Below are 13,161 nucleotides of genomic sequence, written 5' to 3' on the forward strand. Positions count from 1 at the left end.
CATGCATTGCAGTTGGTCCCCTGACTTACTAAGCAAGGCAATATCATCAGCGAATCTCAAATTGCTAAGGTATTCTCCACTACATCTTATCACCAATTCTTCCCAATCCAGGTCTCTGAATACCTCCTGTAAACACGCTGTGAAGAGCATTTGAGAGATCGTATGTCCCTGCCTGACGCCTTTCTTTCTTTGGATTTTGTTGCTTTCTTTATGGAGGACTACTGTGGCTGTGGAGCCGCTATAGATATTTTTCAGTATCTTTACATACGGCTCGTCTACATCCTGATTCCGCAATGCCTCCATGACTGCTGAAGTTTCGACTGAATCAAACGCTTTCTCGTAATCAATGAAAGCTATATATAAAGGTTGGTTATATTCCGCACATTTTTCTATCACCTGATGGATAGTGTGAATATGCTCTATGGTTGAGTAGCCTTTACGGAATCCTGCCTGGTCCATTGGTTGACGGAAGTCTAAGGTGTTCCTGATTCTATTTGCAATTACCTTAGTAAATACTTTGTAGACAACGGACAGTAGGCTGATCGGTCTATATTTTACAAGTCTTTGGTGTCCCCTTTCTTATGGATTAGAATTATGTTAGCGTTTTTCCAAGATTCCGGTACGCTCGAAGTCATGAGGCATTGCGTATACAGGGTGGCCAGTTTCTCTAGAAGAATCTGCCCACCATCCTTCAACAAATCTGCTGTTACCTGATGCTCCCCACCTGCCTTGACACTTTGCATAGCTACCAAGTATTTTTTTACTTCTTCCGGCATTACCTGTGGGATTTCGAATTCCTCTAGACTGTTCTGTCTTCCATTATCGTCGTGGGTGCCACTGGTACTGTATAAATCTCTACAGAAATCCTCAGCCACTTGAACTATCTCATCCATATGAGTAATGATATTGCCGGCTTTGTCTCTTAACGCACACATCTGATTCTTGCCTATTCCTAGTATCTCCTTCACTGCTTTTAGGCTTCCTCAGTTTCTGAGAGCCTGTTCAATTCTATCGATATCATACTTCCTTATGTCAGCTGTCTTACGCTTCTTGATTAACTTGGAACGTTCTGCCAGTTCTGTTCGAGCTGTAGGGTTAGAGGCTTTCATACAATGGCGTTTTTTGATGAGATATTTCGTCTCCTGCGATAGCTTACTGGTATCCTGTCTAACGGAGTTGCGATCGACTTCTATTGCAGACTCCTTAATGATGCCCATAATATTGTCGTTCATTGCTTCATTACTAAGGTCCTCTTCCTGTGTTAAAGCCGAATACCTGTTCCGTAGCTTGATGCGGAATTCATATATTTCCCCTCTTACCGCTAACTCATTGATCGGCTTCTTATGTACCAGTTTCTTCCGCTCGCTCCTCAAGTCTAGGCTAATGCGGGTTCTTTCCATCCTATGGACACTGCAGCGCACCTAGCCGAGCACGCCCACATATTGTATGATGCCACGGTTAGCGCAGAATATAAGGTCTATTACATTTCTAGTGTCGTCATTGGGGCTCCTCCACGTCCACTTTCAGCTACCCCGCTTGGGGAAGAAAGTATTTAATGTCCGCATATTATTCCGTTCTGCAAAGTCTACTAATAACTCTCCCCTGCTATTCCTAGAGCCTGTGCCATGTTCCCGCACTGCCGTGTCTCCAGCCTGCTTGTTGCCTACCTTGGCATTGAAGTCGCCCATCAGTACAGTGTATTTTGTTTTAACGTTACCCATCACCGATTCCACGTCTTCATAGAAGCTTTCGACTTCCTCGTCATCATTACTGGATGTAGGGGCGTACACCTCTCGAGGACAACTCGGTATATTTAGCCGCATACGCTCTTGGCATTGGCCCTATGCGCTGTACTGCGTCGCCATGGTATCCGTCGCCCTAGTGTGTGCGCGAGCAATGGGAACACCCATACGACATGCTGTGGTCCATTAGCTCATGCGCAATGGCTTTCTTGTACACCTTGCTTTCCGCGTGAACCTTTCGACGGCCTGTTCTGATGCGGGAGGTTCCCGGGAACCGTGTGATGAGCGCGAATTGGTCAGACTCGAAATGTTCTCCGCGACCCGTAGTCACTGTTGATTCACTCCAAACCGGAATTTCCAGTGATAGATAAAAGCGCAAGCAACAGTATCTTCAGCCTTGCCTAGAATGGGGACGGCCTCTGGCCACCGCGTCAATGATCGATGCAAGTTAGTGAACACCTTTGTTAGTGGCAAGTGCGCACTGGTCCCACGATTTTGACATGTACATGGGCAAATCAGGCGTCCGGCACAGGGAACGGTCCAAAGGGGGCCACACTATGTCTCTGCACTTTAGAGCGTGGGCATGGGATTCACGCATGGGTCCATCGTTGGCCATCCTGATTTATTGCCGGCCCGCACGAACCTACTTGTGCAAAGCCGTTGAGTTGCTCAAATCTCTGTATCTGATAGGCTGTGCAGCAAGTCATAATCCCGTGCCTATGGATACGGCAAAGCATACAAATCCTGTGGGTTCAGTGAAACATTGTCTCTAAAAGCCGTTGGTTGATGATTTCAGCAGGGGACTCAACTCACTGTCACTGTGTTGAGCCGTAGTGAGTGTGCTGGAACAGGAACGCTTTGAAGTCAACGTCACTCGGCAGCCTGACGGCATTCCCTGGTCGGCGAGAAAGGGTTCTGGAACCGTATTGTTCGCCTCGCTGACATCGCGTATATTCGTCCTGAATTCGACGGTGTACGACATCTGGCGAAGCTCCTGTGCCTCATGTGCTCCAGTATATGAGTTCATCGCTTGGTACGCGTTGCTCAGTGGCTTGTGGTCCACCCGTACATATAATTCAAGTCCTTCTGCTTAGTGGCGGAAATGTCGTATAGCAGCGTACATGGCCAGGAGTTCCCTACGAATGGTGCTGTACCTTCAATTGGAGGAGCTCGACTTTCTGGAAAGGGAAATTGGTCGCCAGAGCTCACTGAGTTTCTGCTGTAATATGGCTCCAATAACGGCATCCTTGGCGTCCACCATTACGCATTGAGATACAGTCGGCTGTGCATATGTGAGCAGAGCGGCATTTGCGAGAACCTACCTAATCTGCTCCCAATAGCGGCATCCTAGGCGTCCACCATTACGCATTGAGAAACACTCCGCTGTGCATATGTGAGCAGAGCGGCATTTGCGAGAACCTACTTAATCTGCTGGAATGCTTCTATGGCTTGTTAGTTCTACTGAATAGCACTTAAATTAGTTGCTGATGCCGCCAGTAGCCTGTGGTGAGGGTGAAGGATGCTGGCAAATTTCTGGAGAAACCTACGGTAGAAGTTTAGATGTCCCAGAAACACTCCAACCTGGCTGACGTTTTTCGGCAGCCGGAAACCATCATACTCCATCGATCTTGCCCTGCTGTGGTTGCATGCCGCGCTTGAAATGCTACGCCCAAAAATAATATCGATGGGGCCAGAGCACGCGCTTGGCCGTATTGATAACAATTCCGTGCTCTGTCAGTCCCTACAGCACGCAGCGTCTATGCTATCATATTCTTCGGTAGTGCAGCGGGCAATCAGCAGGACATCCTGGTATACCTTGCAAACGTCGAGGCCTCGATCAACACCATCCAAGAACCATTGAAAAGTTTGGCATGTGTTCCGGAAACCGAAAGGCATATAGATGAATTCGATCGTTCCAAATGGTGGTGTTATTGTGGTCTTGGGAACATGCTGTGGTGCTACAGGTATCTTATCATAAATCCGTACGAGATCTTATTCTTTGGATTATGTTAGCAACATGCAGGCAGGAGGTCATGGCCTGAGCGTACGGCACTGGGTAACGGTCCGGTAGGGTTCACTTGGTTCAGTGCTCGATAGTTCCCACAAGGGCGCCATTTGCCATTCGTTCATTTGGGCACCATATGAAGAGGCAACGCATATGGGCTGCAAGAAGGACGTGCTATCCAGCGTTCCATCACGTGGGCTAGCATTTGTCATGTTAGTCGCAGCTTCTCGGGTGAAAGGTGCCACGGCGCCTGTGAGACCGATGGGCCTGTGGTTTGAATGTGATGTTTAACCCTGCGCTTCACTTCGGCAAATGATTGTGACTTTCGCGTCACTTCGAGGAACTCTTGTATTATGGCAGACAATTAGGATTCTCCGGGCGGACTGAGCAAGGTTGGGCGGAGAGGAGGGTGCCGACACGGCTTGCCTTGTACCACTCCACGACAAACAAAATCCCGAAACCGCTTGTTGCGGGCGTCGACCAACCAACTGATAGTATTGCAGAAAGCTTGCGCCTAATATGGCGAACTTGACACTAGGGGCTATGAACACCCAGCTAAACTTTCTCCTGCAACCCAAGTTCAAGGTGAGCGAACGTTGTCTTTGTGTTGGAATTACCATATTATTGACGGCTTGTAGCGTGATGCCTTAGGGTTCCTTTTAGCGGTTCGCAACGCAGGCATATGGCTCACCTTGGCGCCTGCGTCGATTTAGAAACGAACTACGTTATCGCAATCGGGAATAAAAGTACCGAATGATGACTTGAAGGCAACGCAGGAGCACTGGTCGCCCTCTGTGCTTGCCGCGGCCGTTTTTCAGAGTGCGCGCAGAGTGGAACACAGATACGCGCAGCATTTTGGAACCACCGATGATACCAGCATATATAGCATATATACTGACGCTGAGGTTGTGATAGCGGCATTTTTGGGTCCTTTGAAGTTTGCGCCCTTCGGTTTGTGCGCATAGCCAAGAGCGTCTCGGTGTGTCTGGAAATCTCATTACGCATTTCTTGAAGTTCGTCTAGACACTGTTGTGTTTTTACGGCAGCGAGTGATGTGGGTGGGGTGATCACTACCAGCCGGTCCGCTAGCGTCGTGGCAGCGGATAGATCTTTCTCGTCTGACGCAGCGACAACCATGCAGACATTTGAAGCTACATTTCGCATTGAAAGTTCTCCGAGCAATGCTCCGTCCAGAGTGTTTGTTGCTTCGCGAGCAACTTTTCCATCTGCTGCAAGAGCTGACTAGCAGTGCGGTTGCCGAGGTCAGTGCCGCGTAGCAATTGTTGCAGTGGCTGTAGCCCGGAGGGTATGACTTGGCGTACGAGAGTATCGTTAAGTTTTGCATATGCAATTTTTGGTGGGTGGTACAAGCAAAATATCCTTTATTTCACTAGCTATGGCCGGTGGGAGACTCCTTACTACGTATTCTTATTATTGTAAGGTCTGCTGTGATGCGTTGGGCTGCGAACTGCCATTCTACTTGTAGGAACCAGTGTGCAGGGTCCGCAACTCAAAAGGGGGGCAGTTTACCGTCGACTGAGAAGACTAGCGGGGAGGGGGGGGGGAGTCACCTGTCGTGCGCGTCGAAGTTATTGTGACGTTGATACACCTGCCCGATGCTTCGGCGCAATACCGGGCCATCAATTTTGGAACGCGCTTCTCGGCAGAGCAGGGTGAGTGAACATCATGCGTCCCAAACAGTACATTTCTCAGCGCAATACTCTCGAAGACAACTGGGATTGCCCCACGCGCAAGCGCTCTTGGCACTACCCCCCGTTGATCCGTTATGCGTCGCCACAAACATCAGTGTAGATACGTGGGCTTGTTGGTGTAGCATTTTGCACTTTTTCTTGTAGCGCAAAAAGCACGAGAACGTAGAAGAGAAAACAGGCACACGCAGAGGCTAACTTCCAAGCAGAGCTTGACCCGCCGTGGTTGCTCAGTGGCTATGGTGTTGGGCTGCTGAGCACAAGGTCGCGGAATCGAATCCCGGCCGTGGCGGCAACATTTCGATGGGAGCGCAATGCCATAACACCCGTGTACTTATATTTAGGTGCATATTAAAGAACCCCATGTGGTCGAAATTCCTGGAGTCCTCCACTATGGCGTGCGTCATAATCTGGAAGTGGTTTTGGCATGTAAAACCCCTCAATTAAAAAAAAAGTTGAGCTTGTTTCCAAGACGTACGCCACTTTATACCCTCACTTTTTTATCGCTTTTAAGCACGTGTATACAGACACCGTAACAGAGCAAAGGATTGTACAACTCATTTGCAGACTAAGCAAGAACTAGTAAATTTAATTCATGTACAGGAATTCCAACTCCTTATTTCACAGTGGCATGGACGATTGGCTAGCACAAGCATTGCCATACTCTTCAATGCGAGCACTTTCAAGGATGAGATAAGTGAATTCGCATTGGCTTCTCCTGATAATAACTGTATCTTCAAATCGCGTTACCCATCTGCATTTTTGACAATGAATAGTCAGGTAGCCATCCGGCGAAGGCTTGTTAACTTTATTTTAGTGCTCCCTAAGCCGATTATTAATGCATCTGCAGTTTTGTCCGATATAAATATCACCACAGGGCCACGGAATTCGGTAAATAACACACGTTCTACAGTTAACGCTGCAAAAAAAAAAAAAAACTGCATTGTGCCACAAGCGTGCCTAAGGAAATTTAGAGAACGAGGAACAATAATAAGAGGAAGAGTAAGCACATCAAGGGTATGGGCAAATGAAACAAGAGGATGACAAAGCGAATTACAGTAGTCGAATTGAGCGGACGTGTAAGCGAATTAAGAGGGATAACTAAACGAAGTAGACTAAGCGAATTGAGGGGCATATGTACGGCAGGTGTCTGTTGGTAATACATCGCCACTTGGGCTTTCGCCTTCAAGTCGTCTTATCGATAACATAGATCCTGTGAATTTCATTACGTCAACCCCTTCGCTCTATACTGAGCACGCGTAAGCGCATCGCCGCAAATATTAAAGCAAACTGAAAAGCCCGGCACGGGCCATGTGGGCAAGGGGCTAACGTCTTTAAGGGCTCGTTGCACTATAGAGCACGCGTAAGCGCATCGCCGCAAATATTAAAGCAAACTGAAAAGCCCGGCACGGGCCATGTGGTCAAGGAGCTTACGTCTTTAAGTGCTCGTTGCACACTAAGGTGACATGTTTTCTTGGCCTTCGATCGCACAGAGAAAGTGCAATCATCCACGCAAGAAAAATAAATGCCCAGTTTGCGCTCTTAACTTCCGAGGAGCTCGGGGAGCAGAGGAAACAACCTACGCCACATAGTCGCCTGCACTGGACGGTACGAGGAGCCCCGAAGCTGCTTCTGTGGTGCACTTTCCTGGAACCAATGGAGGCATTTTGTTCGCGCTCGGCAAGCGCGTGCGTGTGGACAGATTGATGACAGGTTCTTGATAGAATTTTGCGCACACAAACACAGGACGTCGAACTAAGGAACACACAACATTGACACAACACTGACACAACATTGACAGCTCCAGGTTGCGCCGATTAGTAAAATGATAGGTGTGCTCTGACTGGAACAAAGAACTCCCCTCTTCCTGTGACTTCCGTGATGGTGCTATGGCGTGTCGCATTGGAAGTTGCGAGGTTCGTGTCTTGAAGCGTGCACCTTGAATTGTGCGCAACACTATCGTAGCATCCAAGCGCGGGGTCTATGTTTGGCTAGAGAACAGTCATCCTAAGGGCCTCACTGACAGGCCAAGTTTTAGGCCAGTGTTCATTTGTTGCGCTACATGGCATTCGACTACTAAGAATTTCGTCCCCGCTTCGCTCAGGAATTTAAGGACTGGTGCCATAATTCTGACGCTTTCTCGCATCCGCGTGCTGCGCATGTAGTTGTCCTTACTGCACGTTATTAAACCTACTGTGCTTGCATACAGTTTCTTGAATAGTGTGACATGTATCAATAGTGTACCCGTCCTCGCTTTCGTTATGTATATTGCGAATTTTGGGGGAGAGTTCCATAATGCAAGCGGTGGTAAACTTCTTAGATGGTTGGTTATCCGACTGAACGATAATGAAAGGAAGTTTTTACAAATTTATAGCTGGTTAACTGATTCTAAAGGCACAAGACGAACCAATATTAAGGTGCCAGTGGGCATTTGGGGCCACAAGATCGCTCTCCGAAATAAGGCTTCAGCATTTCGACCTTCATTGTGGGTCTGACTACGGCTTCTAAGATAGGGCTAAGATACGATAAGATATGCTTTCCTTATGTGTTGCAAACAAATGGTGTGACTGCTTCTCGCCCATGTAGCATTGCAACCACGCAACCTTTTAACCAAGTTTTCTTTGTTCATGTATCAGCGTCTGTGTCGAGCCGGAGTCTCCCGTTTTATAAACTGTGCAGACCATCTCTGAGGTCTCAGACGTCTAGTAGGAGATGAACATCGCATACATATAGTGGGGCATTGTTTACTTCATCACTATGAAAAGGGTACGTTTTAGAGAGCAGTGCATTGTGCATATTAGAAATGTTCGCATACTATTTTTCTTCTCACAGTCACCTTTTCTATATACTTGATGGCTTAGTAAAATTTAAATACCTTTTTTTTTGTGTAGCCAAGGCACCAGTTGGCTTTATAGAAACTTAGCTGATTGATGAACTAGTCGTTGTTTCCGATAAAGCAAGTTCTCCAAACCACCCTGTCGCGCTTTTGTTTCGAGAGTTGCAGCTTTTATGCATTCTTTATAAAGTCACCTGTGTCGCTATGCCTTAGAACGAAGAATAGGATACATTACATCACTTGTGCGTGTTTAACGAATCAAGTTAGTTCTCCAAACAAATATGAAAGTTTAAAGGCAGGTCGGACTTCTCAAGAGAATACGTCTTAAGATGCGCCTTAGAACACACAGTGGTAAACACATCACCACATAGTACAGAAGTCTCCAAAACGGCGGAAGAGCACAAAATCAATCCAAGAACTAGAAGTTAATTGCAGCGGTGTGCTAAAAGGTGTTTTGTTACTGGCACACATTGAAGAAAATGGAATGGTGCGAAAGACACGACGTCCATTTGAGATGAAAGAGAGCAATCGCAAGCCGTTTTTTTTTTAGTTGCATATTGTCTGATTTTTATAAAAAGAATGACATGGGGATAAAGGAGGGAAATGCAAATGTATTTCAAGTCACTGATGTTTAAAAACATTATCAGATTTATTGCGTACCCTAATTCACTACAACGTAAAGGTGTGTAAGGTACCCTAAGAAGTCTTACCATAGATATATAGTTGAAACTGTCTGTTAGTCATGCCATAATTGTATCTTCCTCGCAACATGCACTTTTTCAGTCTAAAGTTGAGAACCACATTTTGTTGAACGTCCTGCCAAATGAACTTCATCTGCCCAGAAGTCGGTTCACGGTTGAAGGCTGCGATTGATAGAGGCCTCGGCAAACCTTCGACCAAGGACAAGCCCGTACTCGAACTTTCATGCCCTTGCAGCCCTTTGCTGTTCAATAGGCACCGTTTGACTGTACTAAACTATCATGAGTGTATATAGTACTTCGAAACTCGCATTACTTTACCGCAATGCGTTCTGTATGCTTCTGCGTAATACAAGAATGTGCAGTATGAAGCCAGCATGAATCGCACTGGAGATTCAAGTAGGAGTGATTGTAGTTGTCAGTCCAAAATAAAGGATGGGGCAGAAAGATGGAATAGCACGCTGTGGTATAAAAGTTAGAAACAGGGCTAAAGCTTCTGAGAAAGTGATATCCGGGTAACAAGCTGCTATAAAAGAAGCGATCACGTTTGACGTATATCAAGTGTACATAGAAAAAAAACTGAACTTGTGTATAACATTCAGTTACTAAGTCGAATGGCGCTTATCTCATCAAGGTCTATTTTCATAACTGATCTCTGCAATTTATCAGCCTCCTTAGCTCATAATGAATTTGGCATCAGGACTAGCTGACAATTGCTCCAGCGAACACTCCCAGTGTAAGAGGTTTTCGTGTAAACGGGCCTTACTCTTTAAGCATGTGTGATTTAATACAGTTGCCTATGTTATGTTGAGCATTTTTGTCAAGGACGCCATATGTAAGCGGTCAAAAAATCTCTCTGAGATGTTAGTAGCGCCATTTATTCGGATTTTATGTTAAAATTAGGCGCTATACTCCGCTGCAAGGAACAAGAAGTGAGGAGATTAGCCGAGGTTAATCATATCTTGAGAAGTCAGCAAGCAGAGGCCAAGGACAACATAGGGAATTTAATTGTGCCTAATAATTATATTGAAGAATTGCTAAATTTAAAGTGGCGCTGTGCAACCTTTCTCTGAAGCTCAAAAGCACCTTCAGAAGAGTTTCGTGCCTCCCAGGAACGTATATCCCAAAAATTTTTCTAAAAGAGCGAGCAGGAGCGTAGATATCGCGACAGGGATATTTATCTCGCTCATTTCTCCTCAACATCCTCTGTTCAGGCGGAGGGAGGCGCAGCCTATGGTGATGCCCCGCCCATGCAACTTACGTCACCAGGCTTCAGTGTTGTGTTTCTTCTTTCGCTGCTACATTTCGCACAAGTTAACGGGTGCTGGGTGCTCTTGGTAACGTGGTATTTCCTTTCGCCTGCTTCTCAATGCGTGCGGCTGTGCAACTGATCCTCGAAATGCGAGCGTAACTACGCACGCTTTCGATGCGTGCGTAGTTACATCGGTAGCGCGCCTAAGAGCTCGCTGATGGATACCGCGCTGCGTGCTCGTATATTATACTCAGTATGAGCACTGACCAGGATGGAATCCGCGGCGTTGGAACTAAGCGGCAGTGCCGCATCATAAGCTTCCTAAGGTTTCAGACCACTTCTGGCATTCAAGACCCCTCCAAACAAACGAGGTATGAAGGCGGCGATGCCGAAAAGGCAGTGCGGTCCAAAGTATTTCGAACGCATGCAGATGCACTGACTCTGGGTGCCGCTGAGCAATGGCTGAGCGTCAGCAGACGACAGTTGCTTTAGCCTGGAAGTGTGTCATGCATATAAATTTTTAAAGTGAAGTTTTCGCTTACTGCAGCTATTCTTCAGCCCATTTAGTTAACTGTGTTGGTTAATATGCACTTTAAAGGAATGAAGAGTGCACTGATCTAAACACCCCTCTTGGTTGATGTCAGTGATCAGCCAATAGCAGCCGTCTAAGGAAATGTGCTTTATGACAATATAATGCACACAAAAGATAGTGAGAAAATGGCTTCCTTTGACACAAAAGTGTTTGAGAAAAACGTGATTCGTTCTCCGCTTGTGAGCCCCCCGCGCCACGAACGAGTGCAAAATTTGGTTGACATGTTAACGGTAGCATAACCATCCGCTGAATGTGTTTTTCCCCAAGCCCGATGGGTGCTTCATGGCCCCTGTAAATGCAATCGAAGCGAAAGAAAAATAAACTTGCTGATGGTGGGGAGGGATCCCGGGTAATGCGGAGACGTGGGATCGTTCCCCACCTGCGGTAAGTAGTTCCTTCATCCACTTTATTTTCTAATAATTGATAATTTCTTTATTAGAATTGCTTATTACAAGTATTTCTCCAATGTTGTCCTTGGGGCATTTGTTTGATGGCTGCGATAAACATCCCTATAGCGAAAACCAGCATCTTCGAGTGCCTTCCAGTGTGTAACCAGCGCATTTTTTTGGCACTGGATCGCACTGGGTACGCTGGCGCTAGCTGGAACTCACTGGGACACAAGTGAGAAGGCTCGAAAAGAGCTCGGACCCACAGCAGAAACGTGTGTTCCACTTCCGTGATGCTGGGGTCCATGGTTTGTGCTGCACTGGTGCTGGTTCTCGCTGCAGTTCACTGGTTCGCACTGAAAACTGTGCTGGTTGTGTTCGTGCCGCACTGGTTAAAGTATGCAAGGACAAGCACTGCTGAATATTAAATGCTTTACACAATTTCATCGGTTCATACTAGTCTTTTGTCATAAATAACGCTATATCATGGGATCATGAAACTCTATTTCGTGACGAAGATTCGAATAAAGGTGTGTGAGTTGCTTTGTTTATGCGTGAAAATTTGACACTGAAGATCGCTTTCGTTTTTGTCATTTTCCATTTTGACTCGGCGAATAGCTAAATTCTTGAACGGAACCACGCAAACGCGGGGGACGCCATGTTTTTCAGTACTTCGCACGTAACCATATGACAGGGAGTTGTCGCCGTTGTCGCAGTGTTGTGGAGGGGACATCAAATTGAGAAGTCTTTCAGATGTTCTCCAATAGACACCGAGTTTGAAGCCTAGCGCTGATTGATATCACACCGGTAACAAGGCTGAGGCGATTCGCGCACTTCCACTTTACCTATTGCACAAAAAAATGTGTTGAGGCTCAAATACACACATTTTACCTTTCGCCAGCTACCGGCTCTGAGATTGGTCCCCACCGAAGGTTAAGCCTAGCGTATCAACCGAGTCTGTCTGCATGCTATCGGGGCACCTAGGCTCAGGAATCAAGTAGTCTAAGATGTATTAAACACTCCTTTTTGTACCTTTCGCATAGATGGTCTTAAATAAACCATTGTTTCATGTCTACATGTTACAGCACAAGAAGCGATGAGCTCCGATGTGACGCGTCATAATCACAGGTATATGTGCTCTCGCTGAAGGCTCCCAGCACTAGCCTGCACTTCTCTGACAAAGATATGTAGCTGGAATGATGTGTCGACTGAAAGGCATTACTGAACTAAGAAAACGTCGCATATGCCTCGCGTGAAGAACAAGAAACGGCTAGCGAAATGGGCAGTAACAGCCCATACAGCGTGCTGGGTTGGAGGTTCATTTAGGACTTTTTTTCTATGTTAAAATACAAACTCGCAAGTGAAATCGATGTTGTGGCTCTTTCGAGCATACTACTGAATACGGAAAGCAAATTTTTCTGTGTGGCATGACATTTAGTTGCTGGGTGATAGCGCATCTACCATGTCTGTGCGAGACGTATCACTGCGATAACTGCCTCCCGATCTGGAAATGGGAAATTATGCATGTTCATCTGCTGGCATGGCGTAGCGGTAAAGTTTTCTGTTTCCGGGCCACCAAGCGTGATGGACGTATGATGACGGGCTCTGTTGGAGTGGCTTCAGCGGCCAGCTCTTGCCGCGGTAACAGGGCTTTGGAACAGGAAAACGACTACCAGGTTGTTCTGCCAAGTCTTCCAACCGGGCGTTTAGTTTTAAATACTGTTTCTTGTACGCGGATGTCAGGGCCCGCCTGTACCGGATGGAAGATTTTCGAGACGCTTTGGCTAGGCAATCGCTGCTCTCTGATGTTGTTACCCTGGCGGTGTGTCGGATGAGCAATGTCAGGGCCATTAAGCTGAAGGATGCGGATGCCATTAAAAAGATAGCAGGCGTCGGTGAGCTGCGCGTCAAGGAACGCCACTGGTTGGTTATCGACCCGCC

This window comes from Dermacentor andersoni, unplaced genomic scaffold (assembly GCF_023375885.2).
Source record: "Dermacentor andersoni unplaced genomic scaffold, qqDerAnde1_hic_scaffold ctg00000039.1, whole genome shotgun sequence".
NCBI classification, from domain to species: Eukaryota; Metazoa; Arthropoda; class Arachnida; order Ixodida; family Ixodidae; genus Dermacentor; species Dermacentor andersoni.